This window comes from Pipra filicauda, unplaced genomic scaffold (assembly GCF_003945595.2).
Source record: "Pipra filicauda isolate LSUMZ 115617 unplaced genomic scaffold, ASM394559v2 scaffold198_size2598500_pilon, whole genome shotgun sequence".
NCBI classification, from domain to species: Eukaryota; Metazoa; Chordata; class Aves; order Passeriformes; family Pipridae; genus Pipra; species Pipra filicauda.
Genome location: NW_024104307.1, coordinates 2,344,993 through 2,364,696, shown reverse-complemented (window position 1 = coordinate 2,364,696; position 19,704 = coordinate 2,344,993). Strand labels below are relative to the sequence as shown.

At 38.5% G+C, this 19,704-nt stretch overlaps 1 long non-coding RNA gene across 4 annotated transcripts; it reads left to right on the top strand.

Moving 5' to 3' along the window:
• The first annotated feature begins 469 nt into the window (after positions 1 to 469).
• LOC113993204 lies at positions 470 to 18,908 on the top strand. Of its 4 annotated transcripts, none has more exons than XR_005563269.1 (4): positions 470 to 494; positions 12,747 to 12,792; positions 15,598 to 15,669; positions 18,781 to 18,908. It is a non-coding gene; the product is annotated as an uncharacterized LOC113993204 (long non-coding RNA). The 4 variants fall into 4 exon arrangements; XR_005563270.1 differs by lacking the exon at positions 470 to 494 and adding an exon at positions 1,117 to 1,155; XR_005563268.1 differs by lacking the exon at positions 470 to 494 and adding an exon at positions 1,128 to 1,159.
• Positions 18,909 to 19,704: the final 796 nt, after the last annotated feature.

The following is a 19,704-nucleotide window of genomic DNA, read 5'->3' as shown; positions in this document are numbered from 1 at the left end:
GTATGTGTAGCAATAAATATGCGATAGATTAAAAAAACATACTATATTGATCTCATCTTTGTGTGTGGATCTAGACAGGAAGATGGTCTGAGATGTCTTTCCACCCTTTGTTTCTGTCCCCTTGTATTAGTGTGAGTCTTCCAGGCCACTTTTCACCATGTCAGAAGTAGCTGTTTGTCTTTTACGCTTCAAGTTGAAAATGTGTAACTTGCTTCTAAGTGCTACCGTAACCCCACAGTGAACTATGGAGATGAGCTAGCAGTGGTGAATTGTAAAGAATGGAGTTTGCAAAGGATCAGTTACTTCCCTTAGTCTACTGTTCACCTCTTACAGCTGAATTCAGGAATGAGAGTGCTGCTTAGCACTTATACTTCACAATATGCTACTACGAGGTAAATAGACAGAAGGCTCTCTATGGCTGCTCATAGTTGCTGGGTTAAATTTCTGCTCTGCTAGCTGGCCCCAGCACTCAATGCTGCCATATATCATACCAGGTGTGTGGGAAAAGGGGCCCTGTGCAACAAGAGTGGAGGCCAGCTCTGTGGGTGATCCACCATCAGTTAATAGGCTGTTATTCTGGGAACTGAGAAGGAGTACTTGGGGGTGTTGGAGGAAAAACTTGACATGACCCACCAATGTGCCATATCAGACAGCCAGTCCAAAGAAGCATGGCCAGCAGATAGAGGGAGAGGATTCTACCCCTCTACTCTACTCTTGTGGAACCCCACCTGGAGTACTGCATCCAATTCCAGGGCCCCCAACATATGAAGAACATGGACCTGTTGGAGCAAGTCCAGAGGAGGGCCATAAAAAAAGCTGGAGAGGGACTTTTTACAAGAGTATATAGTGATAGGACAAGTGGGAATGGTTTAAACTGAAAAAAAGTAGGTTTAGGTTAGATATTGGGAAGAAATTCTGTGCTTTGAGGGCAGCAAGACACTGGGACAGGTTGTTCAGAGAAGTGACGGGTACCCCATTCCTGGAAGTGTTCATAGCCAGGTGGGATGGAGCTTTGAGCAACCTGGTTTAGTGAAAGGTGTCCCTGCCTCTGACATCATAGAACCATAGAATTGTTTGGGTTGGAAGGAACCTTGAAGATCATCTAATTCCAACAATTCTGTGATTTGCTTGGTTATGGTGACAGCTGAAAGCTAAGTAGGTATGGTGGACAGGAAGATCAGCCAAGAGTTTCATTTGTGGGGTGTGTTCAGGCTCAAGCAAGAAGTGCCTGAGCTGCTGTTTGAGCTTAGAGGTTGAAGAGTGAAGGAAGAACTGGTATGAGTAGAAGACAGGAGAGGATACAAGTGTCAGTAGGAAATTTTCATAAAGGAAGGAAGCTTTGCTGCATGATCTTATTCTTTATTACAATGAGGGGAAATGAAAATCAGGAGAAGGTGCATTAATCAATGAGTGAAATGTGTGTTATGTACTGGTTGGGAAATGTGATGTTTTGTGTGTTAGTCTGCTTGTGCAGTGCTCAGCACAGGTCTCTTAAATCTATGTGTTGGTGGTGAAAGGACTTCTCAACTATGTTCATAAGGAACATCCATGGGTGATAATAATACAGTGGTCTGTGGTTTTAATCAAAAATTTATGATAATTGTGCTTTGCTGGTTATTTAGGGAAACAGATGTAGGCCCTGTGACCATTTCATATTTCTTAATGCAGACCTAGCTAACATACAAACAGTGCTGAAAATTGTTGGCCTATTGAATTAATTGGCAGAAATCATCTTGCAGCTCTAATTCTCTGAGGGACATTTGAAAAATCTCAACAGCCCATACTACAGCTGCTAGCTTTTCCCCTATAGTGTGCAGAGGGGAATTGAAGCATCTTCATGGGAAAATCTGATTAGCAATGTGGTCACTTAATTAAGGAGTGAATGATCTTTTCTTTTTGCTGCTGACTTTTCTTTCTCTTTCTTTTATTTTAGTGTGGGTTTTTTTTTTTTTTTTTTTTTTTTTTTTTTTTTTTTTTAAAAAGGGATGACTGCCTTCAGTCTCAGTCTTCAGATAGTGTGAATTGATCCACATCTGTCCATACAACTGAACTGGTTAATTTTCACCAGCAGAGACTCTAACTTCCCAAGTGCAAGAGCTCTGGTGGGGGAGGGGGAAATACTGCCTGAATCTTTGGGAGAATGGTTAAGACTTGGTCCCGGATCACTGGATTCAGAGACAGTTTTGTCATTTGACTTCAATCAGATCAGGATCAGAAGCTCTGAACAAGGGCATCCTGAAAATGTAACTTTTGGTCTACCAGGATAAGTAGGAAGAGTTCTTCTGCGACGTTGCATATTGATGTCAATAATATAATTTAAAAAAAAACAACAACAGAGATATTTGAAAGGAAGTTCAGACTCTTTGCTTAAAAAATGAGAAAAAGGGAAATATACATATCAGTTGCTGCAGTTGTGATAAATTCAGAAGCAAAAGCCTGAAATTATGGTTTGCTTATTAATGTTATATTTCTTTGGCACCTACAGAAAGCTATTGCATGAGGTCCTGTACAAAAACACACTGTAAAATATTTCTCTACCCTGTACAGCTCTCAGATTAAACCCCCCCCCAACCCTCCCAAAACCCCCCACCTCAAACCCCCCCTCCCAAAACCCCCAAAGAAACAGAAGCAAAAACTAACAAGCCATCCAGTTTAGGAAAATAGAAATCTAAATCTTGGAATCTTTCTGCTTTTATAGTTGCTGTAATAGGACAAAGTTAAGATTTTACCTTTATATCAGTACTTGGTTCAAATACTTGGATTATTAAAGAGCTGCAGTCTTTCTAAGAGCTGGGTGGTGTGGTGTGGACTGCCCAGTACATATGACCTCATTCTCTTTAGGGAGGAAGGAATGGAGGAATAGGGGATAGAAGGGACAAAGTCTCTATTCGCTTCAAGGGACAGAAAGGTTTACTCTTTCAAGTAAAGCCAAAACCTGTGTTTTACCCACAAGTACTGCTTGTCCTCTTTGGGCTGCTCGTGTTCTCCAGCTAGAAACTTGAAGTCCTTTTGTGTGTGGTTCTCCACTTTACTTTTTAGACACATTTAATGGTTTCTGATTATTAGATGTAGAGCCTTTAGAATTAAAATGAATTACTCTGTATTGATCACTGTGGTTGTGGCACTATATTAAGGTATGAATGTGTCCTCAAGAGTAAGGACTATTTACCTATCTTGTGTTCTTAAAATGGTGTTGCCCCATAGGCTTTGTAGGAAGTAGGGTTTGAGCTTAAGACTATTGACTGTAGGTAGAATCACTTCAGAGATAATGGTTGTATTATGAGTGTAATAACAGAGGTAAAACTGGGTAAAGAAAATGAGTGGGGGCTTAATACTGCATTTAGTGAAGAGTAAGCAGAATCAAGCAGAGGCTTGACAATATCGGTGGATGATATTATTAAATTTGTAATGAAAGGTCTTAGAAAATATATTAGCTGACATGGCCAAGGACAGTCTCTGTAGAATTTGAAAGCAGAGGAGGGAGCTTGGTGATTCTTGGAACAGCCAACAGCAGTGTAGAGTTAGGGGACTGGGAAATGTTTTTTAAAATTAGAGAGGCCTGTAGGAAGGCCAGAAAATTGATCATGCAGGATTTTAATTACCAAGATATTGATTAAAATAATAAGTATGCACAAATTAAGAAAGGGTACATAGTGCAAGATTACTTTCTTAAGCTGTTTGTCAGCTTGCACAGCCACACACTCTCTTGGATTCAACCCCGGGCAACTGAACCAGCTCTGGTGGAGAGGATCTATGGAGCACCCTAATGTTGGACTGGGAAGGATGAGGAGTGCTTAGGGAAGGACAGAGGTTTGTTGCTTTATTTTTTTGAGGTTAGTAAAGGGCAGTTTTGAGGAAATGTGTCTAAGGAATTTCTTCTCATTATGAAAATCTCTATCTGTACAAGTGAAAAATAACTGTCTTTTCCTTAGAGAGAATGTAATTAAAATGTGTCCTGGTAAAGTCTACATCGGCTAAAGGCTGATGGGGGTAAAGTCAGTATGAAATTAGCATGAAGTATTAAGCAGCTACTTTCTTAAGCTGTAGCATAATCAGTGCAGTAAGGAGCAGGACAGGGTGACACACAGAAATGAAAAAGACTATAAAGTTAAATTTCTGTTCAATTTGTCAAAATATTTTTTTTGCATGTCATTTCTCCTTTAGCCATTCCCTTTTCTAGATCACACTTTTAGAGCTACAAATGTTTTAACAGGACAGATGAAGATGGTAATAACAGGATATGTTGAGGATATGTAATGGAGTATTATAGGTTGTGCTCCATAGGATTTATGGGTATCTTTTTTTCATGAAAACACTTTGCTTTCTTTTTTCTGACTTTCACAATGGTCCAGAGTAGAGGTGTTGGAGGACTGAGGTGAATTATAGAGAAACAGTCTTAGTTTTACTGCCCACTAGCAATAGTAACTACCCAGGCTTGAAGCGAGGAAGCAAATCATGTCTTTTCAGCAGAAAAACTATCCTACCTCTTAAGGGGAATACAAAGAATTCCTACTCACAACAGGTCCTGGAGGAAAGAAGTTACATTCTCGGGCACAAGGGAATAGTCATCTTATTAGAGGCATTTTTTTGGGGGGGAGAGAAAAAAATAAAATAATCACTTTTATTCCCCCCTATATTCATAGTGCAGTAAGGACCAGAAAAAGCAGCTACAAAAAAAATGAAGCAAATTAGAAAAAAAGCTAGGACAGAACACTTCAGTAATGTTTTTATTATCTATTTTCCATAATGAAAGAATGGAAATAAGCTTTATTTAGAAAATCGTTTTCTTAAGTTGCTGGAATAATCAGATAATTTGCAGTAAAGCAAATGGTCTGCTTCAAATAAACCACAACTATTCAATATAACCAACATATAAGCCCCTGTTTAGTAAGAAACAAAGTTAGAATTATTGATGTCTTGGTTCCAGTGTTTTTTTGTTTGTTCATTTTTAATAAATGCATTAGGTATTCTAATCAAATGTGATGAATGGGAAAATGCAAGACAGGAGCCACGTATTATATTTTAAAAATACTATTTAGCTTAAAGTTGACTTTTAAGTAAAAGAAAATGGGGCTTTCTATGTAGCACCCATATTAAAGAAAGAACCCTAATATAAATTATGTCTCTTTTTAAGGGATATGCTTTGTTTGTATTTGTCAAATAAGCTGGTCAATGTAAAAACAATCTACCAAATGGTGGCTGTGGGGTGAGGTGGAAATCAGGGAGGAAGGCTTCCCTCTCAAATGCTGTAGAAGATGTAATTTTAGTTCTGTCATCTGCTGAATGGACATACATTTCATAAAGTGCTCTCCTTATTATGTTCCCATATGGCTGCTCTTACTCTCCTACCAAAGCTATTTCAATTTATATAACATACTTTGTGTCCCTCATTGGATTGCTGGTGAACCCTGAGAGTGTTACCTCCTGTGAGAATAGCCAGGTACTCTGCATAAGCACATACTCAAACCCCTCCCCTTCATGTTTTACTCCTCTGCACAGGCATGTAGACAAAACACCTTACCCTCGTACTCCATGACACAACTTTCTGCATTAATCTGGTCCCACGCACCCTTTGTACAGAAGAGCAGTGAAGTGTGTTTCTACAAATCCATCCATTCCTCCTTCCAAAACCACAGGCTGGGTCACCACCTGCCTCCCACAAGCAGAAGTTAAAGAAAGTTGCAGAGGAGCAGGAAAGAATATCATACCCTGATATCTTTCTCTGCTTTCCTTGGCTGGCAGTAGTGATGTGCACCCTGTTGTCCTGAGCTCTTCATTTGCCTGTTGCTTCCACAGCAACCTGACAAGCTCATGCTGTGGGTGAGTTAAAGCTGGCCAAACTGAGCATCCTTTCTCTTTGTTGCCCAGGTGATATAAAACAAAACCTTAAAGCATACATGTTATTTCTTAGTGATCCTAATAGATACTTCTTCCTCTGTATGCCTTCTGATTATATAAGTGGCTAGAGCTGCCCTTCTATCTTTCCTAGCCTCCTTTCCCCACTCTTGCAAGTTCATGTGCTTCCCTAGCTTTCAGCTCCTGGTGAAGAACAGATATGCTGGGGCTACCCATCTGTAATGGAGCTACCTTCGCTTACATCTCCAGTACAAGCTCCTCATTTCTTGAATCTGGGTTGCTGCTGTTGAGGACTGTATTTAGTCTCTCAGCCCCAGACCCATGGTGCCAGGTGAAGTTTTTTCAATCTCTTGCTTCAGAAAATTATGAAGGAACAGGGGAAATCACTTTGAGCGAGTGGATAGATATTCAGGGCAGGAATGCTAAAATCAAGTAGAGAAAAATATTTAGTGGATATGGATTGTTTTTTTGCTATTTCAGCCTGTCCCTGCCTGTCAGTTATTCCTGTGGCACAGAGAACATAAACCAAAATTAGTACTTTGAAGTTAGGGTAGGGCTGGCAATTTAAATCAATTGAGAATCTGCTCTCTGTTTTATGACCGACAAAATGTTAGCTTGGTTCACACATGCTTACTGAGCCCCTCAGCTTTCAATGTGAAGTTCTTGTGGCAGATAATGGCTGGAAGTTTTTGCTGACTTCTGTGAAGGAAAGGGAGGAGTTCTCCTGATCTTTTAAACTTAGCAGAAAATCACAGAAGCAGCAAGGTTCAAAGTTATAAAACCTTTTTAATATCCAACAGCTATGTAATTTTGTCCTTATTAAAGACATTTGCCTAATTTTTATGTAAATAGCCACAGCCTGGTGGTCACTGTAATCCAACAACATTACTGCTGGCAAACAAGGGATTAAGAAGAAAATGCTGTATTGAAATTAAAGCTGTACGACCTGATAGAGCTAGGTTACCATTAAATTCTATAGATACTGTATCCTTCTTGCCAACTCCATTGCGCTTTAATCCAATGCTCAGGGTTTATTATAACTAAAAAGTACTTCTTTAATCCTTTTTTCACACACTGTAATGCAAACCTTGATGCTGATAATCCACCAAGGTTTGCGCATTTGTTAGATCTCCACTTCATTAAATTACCAAATTTTATTGGCAGCAGAGCAAGGTGGCAAAATGTCAGCATGGATTTACAAAGCCAGCAGTTGCTCACTTTTAAAGATGAATATGATCTCTATGAATGCCTGTTTACTACATTTCAGCATCAACATGTAGAAAGTGATGGAGGGATGGGAGGAACTCCACAGCAGACTTTCAAATTCCAGTGACATATATTTTTCTCAATTGGCATTCTATTGAATCAAGAAACCAGGGATATGGGTTTACAAGGACATAGAGTCTGAACTCCATTGCTAGACATCTTGGGATTTGTCGAGTTTGCACTTTGTTAGTGATATCATATGGTCTTTGAGTGTTCATCAGTATTGTGGCATTTGATATTGCAAACACATGCCAAAAGAAACAGAAGTCCAACATGAAACAGTGGAATCAAAGCTGCATATGTTTTCTAGTGGTTGATAAAGTGTTTTCCCCCAGCCATCTGAGTCTGATCTGCAGAGGCTAATCTCTGGAATTTGTGATGATGTTCCTGGTCCCTAATCAGTGTTATATTTCATGTACGTTGTGCTGGGGCTTTCTTGGGTTGAGGAAAGGAACTACTCATTGTAATATAATGTCAGTAGCAGGACTGAGGATCCTCATATATATTAAGGTTCATCCCTGAGGGGCATTGGTGCAATTCTAGTTTGGATGTTGATCATTTAAATTCTTGATTCAAAGCTTTTGCCATTTTCTTTTCCTTTTCAATCCAAAATGCCTCATGGTTCAAACCCATTCCTTCAAATAGGCTCTTAGTCATGTCATCAGGACTTTTGGTTGTCCTTAGGGCAAATAACCACTACAATGAATGAGCCACCACTAAACCAAACTGCATGCTGGGAAGTACAAAAGAGAAACTTTATAAGGAGTCTGTTAAAACCAATATGGGATCTAACACCCCATGTTGGGACAAGATTTTTTTGTCCCTAGAATAACTAAAGAAGTCTCATTTTTAACAGTGCTTGAGAAGTACAGGAGACAATAATTTAGTCACACTTCACTTGGATTCCTCAGGAATGTCTTTGTTTAGTTTTAATACAACTGAATTCAGTTGTGATGAGGCAGAACACATACCTGAATGGAACAAAAGCAGTCTCAAGAGAAACCTGAAACGGGATTTACATTTTATGGGGTTTAACCTTATGGCTCCTAGGAGGAATGAATCATGCTTCTGTGAGAAATGACCTAACCTGATCTGTTGTTTGGCTGGAACTGCATAACTGGAAAGGAATGCAGTGGATGCAGAACATAGGCTTTGCAAGTATAGTCTGTTTGTTTGGTTTTTTTTTAAATTATACACACATGTGCACACACGCACATATACATACATATATATATATATATATAAACCCTATCTATAGTTTTCTTTGAGCTTTTTTCTTGAACAATTTATTTCCATTTACCAGCACCCCAGTGCTGTTGCTTGGTGAGAGCTACTAGACTGACCTGCCATTTCCAAAGGCCAGGGTATAAGTAAAGAGCAACATACAAGAGGTGAAGAAATGCACATAAAGCTGCTGTGTAAATTTGCATCAACTGTGCTGAGGCATTTAAGTTCTGTAAACTGTATGTTGGCAAGATAAAGACCAGGAATGTGAACAATTATATTAGGTTTAAAAAGAAGTTTCTACTAGAAGGACAATTGGGTGAACAGATGTTCTCACTCTCAAAATTATTAGTTTTAATAGAGATGTATGATAAACTGTAGTTATCTAGTGACTTAGTCTATGTAAAGGCATAACACATACATAAAATGCAGCTATAATAAGGGACAACACTGCAGGAATGGAGGGGTAGATTAAGTGCTTTAAATTATGTATATTCATCTTACCTTGAGAGGAGATACGAACTAGATGACTTTTTGAAGTCCAAACTATTTCTATGTAAGTCTATGAATTTCCATTATTTTCAGTGCTTTTTATGGGGAAGGATGGAAAAGTGCTTTAACTGCAAACTTCTCTTTTTGACTGTGCACATTATGTTTCTTTTGTTGAGGAAACCTAATAATTACCCTGAAGATCAAATCTATTGTCTCTCATTGCTAGTACTTCTTGAAGTTCTGAACATAAATAATGCTAATGAGTTTACATGGGATATTATCTGCTAATAAATTCGGTAGTAGAGTGAGTATCACAACTACATATACAGAAAATAACATAACTTGAAAAAAATAAGATAGACATAGTGGTACTCTTATCCAGTTCGGTGTGATCCAAATGCAACGGTCCTATTATGGTGCATCGTTCTCGTCATACCTTATTAAATATAGAAGATGGCTACTCAGAACTCTTAGATTATTTGTGTGATCCCCTCTGTTTCTTGAGTGGATCCCATGTGAAGCCACTTGGGATTTTCCTGCATTCTGTTTTTCTCTTTTTTTTCAAATAGAGAGGCTAGTTCACCAGAAAGTTGTACAGTGGTGTAGTGCATGTAATAAGAAGGGAAATTTTCTTAAGCAAATTTGATGTTTTAAATGGCAGTGTAAAATATATTGTTACTAGATTTGACATTGTCTTTCCAAGCAGTGTGTGCTTAGGTATGAATGGGACGGTGCTGTCCCATTCATACCTAAAAGGAAGTATGTTCTCTGCACCAAAAAAAGTCTGAAGGGCTTTACAGCTGAGACAGTGAATTTACTCTAGAGGATTCAGCTTTGCATGTTACAAATAAAATTACCGGTAGTTTTGCTAGTTGGGATAAAAATTCATAAGGGAGGTTAGTATGTATCCTCCAAGGGCATAAGCCAAACAGTGACTGCCTGAAATGGGCCTGAAATTGGCCCACAGTGGGGGATAGCTCTGCCTAACTGTCCAGTGAAGGCCTTTTATCCTTTCTTTGGAATCACTTAGATCTATTTACTCTCTGAGTTGGGATAGAAGTATGTGTTGACCACTGATCTCATCTACTCTGGCAACTTCAGTGTGGGAGTCATATCTGGTAAAACAATGACAGTGTGTTTTCAGAATATGTCAGCTTATATGTTTTAACTGTGGGGGCTGAGAAGTACCTTGAGTGATTAATACAAGATTGGACTCAGAGGTGTAAAAATAGCCAGGGCTGGGAATAGCCCTAGCAAGCAGCAGTTTTTGGGTATGGAGTGGCAGGGCACAAACCAAAACCACATGGCAGAGGAGAGGGAGATCCAGAACTCTTAGCTCCTCTGTCTCATGTTTTTCTCCCCTGTTCTCATACTGGTATGGGATCTAGCAGTAAATCTGACCCTGATTAAGGGGTATTTGTCTGATCACATGCTCCTGGGAATACAAAAGAGACAAAACTGGGGAACTTGGATCTGCTTCCTAATCTTATCCTAGCCTGTAGGGAAGAGTAATCAGCTTTAGGTCAGAATCATCAGCAGGGTACTTTTCCTTCCATGCTGGCTCAGTTCTAGTGGCTGATAACCAAAGGTGCAAAGAGGCGGGATCATATGTATGCTCCCTTGTCTTGTTTTTTTTTTTTCTCATGGTCTGTGTTGCTTTGCAACTGCTGCCTTTTGGGTGCAGACCCTGTCATAGCGGAAGGCATCTGAAGTTCTCAGTCCCCATCTGTTTCTTCCTGCTTGGCAGAATGCACTGTCCTACTCTAAAGCAGGGATTCTTGTCCAGAGATAATTTTAGCTCCTACCCTTTTAAGAACTGCTTATTAAACTCTGTACAGCCTTTTCTGGTCTCTGTGGATTTGAATCTGTATAAAACAGCGTAAAGTAATATCAGATGAGGACAATACAGGTTGTATTCTTGGGACTCATGAATGGAAGGGACTCTAAAACAAATGGTATCATGGCAAAGAATAAACCAAAATAAATATGTACCTGCTCTACTGTTATTTTTTGTTGTTGTTTGTGGGTTTGGGGTTTACTGTGTGTTGTGAGTTGGTTTTTTTTTTTTTTCTTTTTTTTTTTTTTTTTTTTTTTTTTTTTTTTTTTGGTTGTTTTGTTTTTTTTTTTTTTTTTTGTTTGTTTTGGTTTTTTTTTTTTACCGCTGTGAGAGACAAGGTACTGGGCTGGCTGGATTTTTGGTCTGACATGATACCAACCATCCTCAGTAATGTCCTTAATGTTCAAAAAATACTCATCAAAAAAAAAATAGTGTTTGGTTCAGCAATAATATTTAATGGCTGTGGTAATCAACACTAAACAATTACTATTTTTTTTTTTTTTGGTTGACAAATAACTAAAATCTCAGAGGCAATTTCACTTTATGTTTGTGACTATGGGAGATGTTCCCCCTTTTCAGGGGTATGAGGGAATATATGGGACCAGATTTCTTTTGTGCTGTTTTGACTAGGAAGAAAATTTTACACGTAAATCTAAGGTAATGGTTTGACCACTGAAGAGAAATTATGGCTGTTTGCTGCTGTCCAGGATTAAATTGGTGGGTTTATTTGCATAAGTGAGGTTAAATACATGCACTACTGCCAAGGTCTGAATTTGTTCCACTTACATGTATATATTTATGCATATTATGGTCTCTCAAGTTGGATGTGTAGGGTGTGTATATCTATATGGTGTAAGTGAATATATACATTTCTACAATCACATATACACATCCTATGTATGCATGTGTGTGTAAAGTGATAATTTATCATTGCCAAGTATGTACAATGCTTAAAAACAAATCCATCAATACAGGTATTTGACTCTTTTATCAGTCCTGCCACAGAACCTCTTTCCTGGATGGGAGAAATAATGAGAGAGAAAAAGGTGCTATTCATAGAAAATGGATCGCCAAAACAAAGTTTCATAAAATGAGGTTTTCCTCACTTTTCATTAAACTTCTGCCATTTTAAAATATACATATTTTTTCCCCAGAAAAAGGTGTGTTTTTCTAAAGGCTTCTTAAATGCTACTCTTTCTTATTCCACTCTTCAAAGAGCAGCAGCCACGCTATCCCTCTTTTCAACTTCAAACTGTGCTGCTCTGTCAGTCCAGCACAGTGAGAGTGCTTTGAACCTGAGAAGAGAATCTAGCTCCTTTTTTTGGAACCTTGAGAAGGACTTTTTGAGAGCGCTGCAATTAGCATTTCCTTTTCACCCAATGCACCTTTCTTGACTTTTGTAAAAGTAAACTAAATAATAATAAACGTATATTTACACGGGGTTCCCTTGGGTCCAGCAGAGACACCCTTTGTTCATACTTTACAGGGATTTTTGGGTCCTATTATTTGGACCTTTAGCCAGATGTTGTGGTATCTATGAAACTTTTCACAGGCTGCTGACTTTATGTGGGGCAAGTGTGAATTGACTTTGGTTTTCTCTCAGGGATAACTTTATTCTACACAGAGTAAAAGGATTTGGTAAATGTCAAAGGAAGGAGCCACAAGCCATATTAATCTTGCTCACTATACAACCAGACCCTTGGTGGCTTTTATTCTTGGTGGCCCACCTTGGTTGCAGCAATGTGAACTCTGAATGCCAACAAGGCACCAGGCAATTTAAGCAAAGTTGAGCTCCACAGTTGCATCCTGCTCTGTACTTGCACTTTGCCTCAGGTGATTTGACAGCAAGGGATCAATGGTTGTAGTCTGGATAAGGTCCTAAATGAGGCCTTAACGGGTGTAAGTGCTGGAGTGGAAAGCAGAGGAAATGTGCTGCTGCTTTTCCTCTGACTATAAATAGCCAGGTCATCAGTACAAACTTTGTGGATGTCTGACACAAGCATTTTGAACTGATTTGTGGGACACCACTGAGCATTCTGAAGAACACTCTTTTTTTCCTTTTTTGTTCTAGAAATTTGCCCATGCCAGCTTCATGTGAAATGTGGGGCACGCTGCAGGTAATGTCAAAGACACCATATTAGTTTCATTTATCTGAAATACTTGGTGGTCCAGGTCTCAGCCCACAGAGAAGTCCTTGCACTGTCTCACCAGAAGGAGAACCCTGCGGGCTGCAGTGAATGGCTGGGTTTTTTTTGGGGGGGGAACCACTGCTGAGGTCACATGTGTGTCCTGTAGGAGACTTAGACCCCAAACCACCGGTACAGCAGAGGAAATGAGCTACCACTTTTGGTGTGAGGACGTTGAAATCAGCCAGACTAAACGGGACAAGGATGTGCCTTGTTATTGGGGTGCCTCTGTGACTTGTAAAAACACCTGTGGGAAAAAAAGGTACTTAAAAATGACCTCACCAAGGGAAGGTCTATAAATATAAAAACCTTAAGAAACAGAGAATTCTAAAGTAAGCAGCATCTGCTTTTTCCTTGAAACTGTATCTTTTTATCTGTGCCTCTCCTAGCAAGTAAATATTTCCTGGTCTATAAACACCTCCACGTTTACAACACTCTTCTTAGGCAGTAACTTGCCCAAATATCCTGTCGTAAGACAAAATCCTTCAAGTGTAAAGGATTTGTTAATGGAAATTGGTTCAATCAAGCTTCCCTTTCCACCACTGTCCCCCTCCCTACCAGCACGTGCACAGACTAAGCAGAGGCTTGTTGCTTCTCTACGGTAATATGAATTTTGAGTTGTTGATAAATACAAGCAGGTTAACAACTAACATCAAAGGTTTACCAGATTAAAGTCAAAGGAAGATGGGATTTTCAAGGGCTTGAATAAACAAAAAGGGTGAGATTCTTAATTATCTTTCTAATACGAGACTCGGTAGGCTTAAATGAACAGAGGAGCAAACATCATTCTGTGCACTAACCGCCACACTACTGGGTTGCTTACTGTAAGTCAGTTAAAGGCTACATAAGGAATGAAAGATAAGGCAAATAGGTATGTCTGTAAAGTGAGAGATCACTAAAAAAAGGTGACTGTTGTGTTTGATGTAGTAAGAGGTGGAGGAAAAACTAACTATAGCTTAATGGGCATAGCAGATTCTGAGACATATATGGCAATTATTAGTCATACTATTTGAATCTGAAAGGGCATCAGTTCAAAGGAGTGCTTAGGAAGGCTCAGGCTGGAAAAAGCAAGCTATTAAATCAGCTCTGCTCCTCCGAGTGCATGTGAGGTTTTTTCCCCCTTTTCCTGAAAGTCTTAGGGTACTTTTTGAGAAGAGTATGATGAAATTTCACAAGTGTTGCAAGAAGGATAAGATTTGTATGTATTACTATTGTAGAGATTTTTAATTCTCTCTAAAAAAGCCAAATTTAACTGTTGTTAATATAGTCATATTGACAATAGGACACATGTACCACCTGCTTCTATGAGATTAAGATAGTTTAAACAAAACCGCACAAAATGTGTCAGATATTTATGAAGAGCATAATTTCTAATCTCCTCTCCACCATTGTGCTGTCGCTGAGTAATACAAAGAGGAACCATATAAATTTAGAGATGAAGTAAAAAAAAGCCCAAACACTGAATTTAACCCATCATCACATATTGCTCTACTTGAGTTGAAAACACAAAAGGTGAAAATTGTAATTACATTTGTAATTATTCATGAGATGTAAAAGGCATAGATACCTTTAAAAAACCAAAAAACTATCCTGCTTCAGTTTGACTTCTGAATTTTTCATCTAGTTTCTGTGACTGAGAGGGTAACTAGGAATTATTTTTATAATGAATCCTTCATACTTCTTTTGTTAAGAATACCCAAGGACATCTTTTATTTCTGTCAATAGAATAAGTGCATGTTGGGTGCTAGCTTAGTGTGCATACTCACAAATTTTAAAAAGTATTTAAAGCCACATACGATTCAAGACATGGTGTTCTATTGAATAGTTACAGATGAACAAGTGTAAGCAGCTAATATCGACTTTGTTATCACAGCCCATAAAGTAGCTATTGTGCTGTCTTGATTGTATGCTAGGTCAGTGGAATTCGGTGTAAATTGAATGTGGAATGATATAAGTACTATATAAAATAATTGCCAAGAAGCAAAAATCTCAAGTTTTTCCGCTTCTAACTGTTTCACATGTTACTAAGGTATTTCTCTTACCTGCTTAGACCTGATTACAGTTGTACTTAGTTTGCTCTACAACTCTGCATTTCTTCTGCCCACCCTCTCCCATGCCCTGCCTTTAATTTTTAGAGATTTGTTTTGGTCATCATATTGTTGCCTGTTTTCCCAGTTTATTGAACAGGGTAAGGGTTCTTATACCACTGTAAAGGAAATTACTTGATCAGTTCAGTGACTTGACATTATGTGTCACAGTTTTATCACTCTTATTTTTAATTAATGTTATCTTCTTTCACTGGTCTTAGTTGTTCTGAAAGGATACAATTTTATAATTTTTTTGGGGTGGAGGAGGGTGGTTGGGGGTAAAACAGAGAGACTATTCTGAGGTCTAAGTAGTTAACGTGGCAACCTGGTACCATTTAAGTGTATGGGCTTGCGTCCTAGAATTTCTTCCCGATTTTATATTCATTTTGTCGAAGTGATGTAAACAGGGTTCCATAATTATGTCCATGTGAGAGAACAAAACCTCAGAGACAGATGTACACTGTGCAAAATGGAGCATGCAGCTGAATGTAACGAAGCGTGCCATCTTCTGAGATATAGCATAGAGGGCTAGATGTTGGCCAGCTCACACTGTGTACTACCATACTGCACGTTATTATGAAATCAACTTTTCCTTAGCTTTGTTTTCATTTGTAAGGCAATATAATTTTTTGGTTTATTATCTTCACAGATTCTACCTTATAGCAACAGTTTACTATGAGATGCGTTACATAGGTTTCTGAACGGTTTTGGAATTTTGGAGGTAATAAAATATTTTCTTTTTCTTGATTCCCTATTTTACATCTTAAGAATGTGTGTGACTCCACAATTCATTGATCTCAAACTGCAGTATTATTTCCAGTTGGGATGTTGAAATGCTCAATGTTTCACCTGGAGAGCAGCTGTAGGGCTCATGAGAGTTGCAAGAATGTGCTGTGTATTTCTCATAGGTAGGTAGAGGACACCATCGAACACCACATCTTCTTGTCTTTTAGCTTGCTGATTTTGCACTGACCACTACCAAAGCTTTGTATGCAACAAAGGTAAAGTGTGAGGTGTTGATTGCTTCATCTACCATCCCAACAGTCTACTTTAGCAGGCTGTTCTCACCTCTTTGCCATTATATAATTGTTGCTATGGTGAATTTGGAAAATGTTGGCTATTAACTTGATGCTGAATGAGGCATACTCTCATCTCATTGAATGGAGATTTATCCACATAACTCCCAATAATGTGGAGGTATAGACTTGTTTCTCACACAGGAAGCTCTGTAGTTTGCAACAGCCTTTGAAATAGCTGTTGAGAGATCCTCTGTCACTGTCATGCCAACCAAATGGAAGGGTTTTTACTTAATGAGAATAATTCAGAGACCTGCCTCCCTCCTGGAAAAGGAGTGAAAAATAGCTCATTCTCTATTTTCCTGTTCGTTAGGGTTTCATAAAATTACTAATGAGAAATGAACTAAAATTACAAATTTAGCAGGTAAGTGGCTACAGTTTGGTTTCCATATGAGCTTACTCCTTTGCGATTTCTGTTGCCAAATCAGTAAAACACCCCCATTAGCCTTTTTCCCCCACTTCTTGTGTACCAGTGTGGCGACTACTGAGAGTTTCATGTCAGTCATGTGCTAATGAGGGCAGCATACAAGCAGTGAGCAAATGTGAGGACTCTTTCACAATTTATGAAGAAAAACACATGTGCTCCTCCATTATGTAGAAGAGCAACTTAGTTATTCTGTGTCTCTGTCCTTCACTTACTGCTGATCATAGGACTCTGGGTATGTAGAGGAGGAGACAACCAGACAGATGGAGGAGTATGAGTGCTATGCCACTCCCCAAGAGAAAGAAATCGTGAAGGCATGAAGTAGCCCAATATTATATTTTCTTTGAAGCCCTACCTAAAAGGGGCAAAATATTGCTAGGACTGTGGGGCCCAGTTGTAATAGAAAGGGGTCTTCGAACTCTCTTGGGAATCTAGGTTAGGCAGAAAGGACAGATTTTGTCCATGAAATTTTTGAAGTTTGGGCAATGTGATGGTGGAAACTGAATTCAGTAGCTCTGTCTCAGAACTCAGACAAGGTCCTCTACTGGGTATCTTAGTGCATATCTCCATGGAGAGACAATCAAAGCCAACTTCTCATTTTGCAAGAGAAGGGATGGCCTATCCCGAAAGAGAGAGAGATATTATCTGTTGCAGTGGTTATAGTGTCTGTTATAAACTGCATATTTCAAATGAGAACAGTGATAAACTGTGTTTAATAATAATGACCCATAATATTTGAAAGGAAGCCACCTAGAAACAAAGAAGAGAAGATGGTGTATGTCTGCACAAGTCAAGTGTGCAAAGAGTCAGTCTTAATTAACTCTGGCAACATGACTGTTGCACAAGTTAACAGGAGGTGTAAGGAGCATCTGCCTGCCTTGTTCTAACTGACACAATGGATATCTTACATTGCAAAAGAGACGGTGCAGATGCTTTAAGTTACAGAGCAGATGTCACCCTTCAGGAAAAGAGAAACTTCAGACATGGCTTTTTTTATAATTGAAAAGCATTGTCAGCTTGGCAGCTTCTTGTATGTTTAAATGACAGATATTCATGCTAGTTGAAAATGAACCCTGCTCAGCAGACATTGGCAATGTTTTTTTATTTCCCCATTTCTCATTTCTAAAAGGCTAGTAGATCATTTCTGTTCATTAGACTTGATAGGAATTAAGCATGGAAATCAATTTCCTCAGCCTCTTTTCATCTTGGGGCTGTCCCAGGTATTCTGCCTTGAAACTTCTTAGTCAGCCATGGTATGTGAACATGGTACTGAAAGGTGAAAGTAAAAAATCAAATTTTACCCAAGGAATGCAAGCACCATCTTTTGCCCATTTCCCTTTTTCTCTTGCTAACATCTTACTCTTTTTAGTTTTGCCTGTCCAGCATTTGGGATTATTCACAGAAATCTAGGCAAAATGAGTGTTAGAGTAGCCCTGAAAACATAAGCTATTCAAACTGTACTTCTCTATAGTAGAATATACACTATAGAGGCATATGCACAGTTAAAATCATTTGTCTTTCAAGGGCAAATAAGCTGAAATATTTCCTTTTTTTTTTTTTTTTTGGCATCACCAAACAAAGACATACTTTCTTGCACTCTATCTCTGCATTTACTTACCTATCACACCATCAAGGTAGATTGCTTTTCCCATTATGCAGGTTTTATGAATAGTGCTTTAGAGCTACAGTCTGCACAAAAAGGAATCAGTGCAAAACATTATCTTGCTAGTATGTACAAAATACACCTTTATGCCAGTGTGAGAATTTGTTTCAGTTTTGAGTCCCATGCTATCTCAAGAGGGAGGGTCCTACAGCATGGCTCTCTGGTGAATGATGCTGCATGGAAATGCAAAACGAGATAAAATGTTTTTGTCAGATGAAGTTGAATTGTTGTGAGTTTCAATTAACAGCATTTTTTCTCTGTCCTGGAATGTGTAGATCTGGATTTCATGAAGATGAATTTGAATTTTTACAGCACTTGAAAAGCTGAATTTTATCACCTGCTGTCTAAACATTTAGGTTAAAAAAATACTGATTTGCTGTCTATGTTGTTGCTCATCGGCAAACAGTATAGCAAAGGGATGAGGTGGGTCTCAATTACTTCAGGATCGTTGTGTAAATTTAGTAAAAAGCATTGCAAAGTTAATTGTATCATTTTCATGGTGTAATTTAATTACATTAATGATATTTAAAGCCTTTACTCCAAATTCCAAAGACTCTAAAACCAGAACACTGTCTTCTTGCATGCCTATGTGTGTCCAGAAGATATCAAACTTGCAAATATTGATGACATCATCTTAACAAAGCATTTACTAAGGTGTCTTTTTTTCAGGGCTCCTCCTCCTTGGATTCTAGAGAGAGATGCCTTTTTCACCCTGCTATTTAGCAAGTTTTGGAGTAAATGGCACAAGATGTTGTACCCACGTTCTATTCTAATAAATTACATGAAATATGAAGAAATTGTAGATAGAAAAATGTATTTTATTTTGGTTTTGAGAAAACAGTTGCAGTGAAAAATGTGTGCCCTATGGAAAGGTAGTTTTAAAAGCTAGACAGTGTTTGTCTCTAGTATCTGGCTGCATTGAAGGGGTCATGCTGTTGTCTAAAGGTCTAGCTGCATCATTACCAACAAATGGAAGACTGGAACTGGATGTAGGTAAGTGCAGGTGAAGTCCCTGAAGGGCAGGCCCCAAAAGAAGACAGCCTAAGAATCATCAAGTCTGGAAGATAAGGCATTAGGTTTGCATTTCATGTGGTTCTTTCTAGAAAATGATTTTCATAATAAAGTTGGCATCAGGAAAGGTATTTTTTTGTCTCAGTGTTTTGCTGAGGACAGGAAGAGGACAGCAATATTGCTACAAGTTATGGAAATATGAATGTGTGTATTGCCAACTTCAAGCTTCAAAAAGCACAAGCCAAGCATCATAAAATCCTGACACTACTTCAAGTATTTTTAAAAAATTCACACATGTTCTGTTCTTAACACTTCCTTTCTAATGAAAGTTTTCACTTGACTGTGAAATCTGGGGCTTTAGGAAAGATGGAAAGATACCAAGACAAATTACAAGTATTCTGTTGGGAACTGGTAGTGTTATCTGTAATAACACAGCAATGACTGCAGCTAAACAAGTTATCTTGCTTAGTTACCTAGTAAGTTAGGTTAGTTTTCCTTTATTTTGGTTTTAACTATTCAGTTAGGTCAGAAGCTAACATAAAGGAAGGTACTATTGCAGAACAATTCTGAAGCATTTCTGAA